We start from the raw sequence: 2,400 nt of genomic DNA, 5'->3' as shown, positions 1-2,400 counted from the left end.
TTTGTAAACCTCCTTGAATCCCAGCCTGGGAGAAATAAGTAAATAAAGTTTTCTTTTACTTGACCTTCTAAAAACCAACACTAAGCTGCTTCTGCTGCTGTTTAATTAAAAGAGAAGAAGCTAGCATAATGGCCAAATGTGAGAGGTAAGCCATATGTGAAGGTCCCAGTTTGGCAGCTGCTTCCTCCTTCCTAGCAGCAGCATCAGAGCTGGGAGAGACACTGGCTTCCACAATCTTCTCCTGTCCTGTCTATTCTTGATGCTGACAGGAAGGGAAGAAGGGAAAAGACAGCCAAAGCAATGCTCTCTACTCCTCCCCACCTCTCTCTCCACTCATGGTAGCGGTGGCATCAGATGATCTCATTGGTTGAGCACCTGAGGAGGGAACATTCATGAAACTATACACCTGCAATACAAAAACACACACCTTTGCCCATTAGCTATCAAATAGGAGTGGGTTCTGGAGAAGGTCTGTTCTTTTGGTTCCTACTAATTTTATTTTAGAACATGAAGCTTTGTGCTATAATGATGAGAATTTTCCTAAGCATAACTTGAAGTTATCTTAAACTTTTCAAAGTGCCTCAGATATATGTTGCCTGTGGGGCTGTCATTGCTGCAACAATACTATTCACTGTCTGCAATCAGTGGCACAAGGGGATGCTGACTTCCAGGCACCATCTAATCTCAGAAATCGTTACTATACAAAACAATGCAGAAGTGGACGATGGTGGTCACAAATGAGAAAGTGAGTGAGAAGCTTGAAATACTCTGTGGCAGGAATTCTGAAACAACTCCATTCCCAACCTCACTTCATCAAGAAGGGAACCAGAGATTGGTGTTCACATCATGAATGTCCTTAACTATAAACCCCAAAGGAAGCATAATGTATTCCTCTTTTAAAACCAAAAGTTTAAAGTGTTCTGAAAATTGCTATGCTAGTGCAAGAACAAGACAAATCTGGCTGCCTCCTTTTGCCACTTGAATGGTTTCTTGCCGAAGTGCCCTCCTCCCTCCTTATCTCATCAAAAATGGATTTCATTGAAAAAGTCAACTGATTGCACCACTATACAGTACTTGGTTTCACAATGAGATGATGCTCCTTAGTCACAATCAGTTGAGCAGTTACAACTCCTTTACTGATCTTCTCTGTCAATGAAGGGTGGTGGGGAATGGGGCTGGAGTACTCGCCCCTAGTTCCCACTGAACTTTTGTAAATAATAATTACTAATTAGGGAACCAGGGCAAACTGGAAGTGTAAGTATGGAGACTACCACACAGGGGGAAAACAGGGGATTAAAAAGACATTTTCCAGGCGAAGTCGTGCGATTGCGACAAAGATTTTCACACACTTTGTGATCTGAGAGGACAAACCATTCATGGGGATAGTGTTTTGTGGGTTTTTCGGGCTATGTGGCCATGTTCAAGCAGAGTTTCTTCCTGAGGTTTCACCAGCATCTTTGGCTGGCATCTTCAAAGAATGAAGCTTCACGGGGAAATCCTATGGATTGTTTGTTGCTGGAGCATTCCTGGTTCTTCCTGGAATGAGTTCTCTCAGATCACAATGTATGTGAAAATTTTTGCCACAATAGTGCAACTTTTCTAGGAAAGTGCCCTTTTAATCCCCTGATTTTCCCCATGTGATAGTCTCCTATGTTTTTTATTCTTATGAGTTGCAATAAAAATAGAGCTTTCATATCTCCCCATTTGGTGAGTTGGGCAAACTGTGTTCTGAATTAGTGGTAAGTATACAAGGACATGTCTTACATTTTAGGTGTGCTAAGAGTCTGAGTTTACAAGAACTAAACAGAGCAGTAGAGGACAGAGAGTCTTGGAGATGTCTAATCAACAGGGTTGCCATGGTTCAAGATCGACTCAAAGGCAGTTAACAACAACAAACTGCATGGATGAGAAAAGTTTTGCCTCCTTTGTCCCTAGGGACAACACTGACATGTTGCAGCACACCAGGTATAATGTCACATCACTTCTGATTGCCATTTTTTTGGAGTTTTTCTACCAAAACAAAGCATTTGGAGGGTTGGAGAAATATGTTGTACCTGTGTGCAGTTTGGTGCATTTGGGACAGTTTGGGGCACAAAATTGCCTGAAAAGCACATGAGAAGAAAAATTACAAACTTGGAGTTCTGTGGGCTTCAGAAGACTCTTTGGCATCTGCAAAAGTGAGTTTGTGGGGCCCTTGTGGCCCACAGATGGTACTCTCTCTATCTTTACATAGAGGAACAAACCTTAATGTTTAATAAAGGTACACAGGGAAACAGAAGATTCTTCAGCTGTGCTGGATCCAAGCCATGAAGGACTTTGGAGATCAAAAACAACACTTTGAACTGTATGTAGGAATGAACAACTAACCAGGGGATATCAGTGTGAGGAGAGAACTGTGTA

This window comes from Sceloporus undulatus, chromosome 2 (genome assembly GCF_019175285.1).
Source record: "Sceloporus undulatus isolate JIND9_A2432 ecotype Alabama chromosome 2, SceUnd_v1.1, whole genome shotgun sequence".
Lineage (NCBI taxonomy): Eukaryota > Metazoa > Chordata > Lepidosauria > Squamata > Phrynosomatidae > Sceloporus > Sceloporus undulatus.
Note: the sequence above shows the minus strand (reverse complement) of the source record.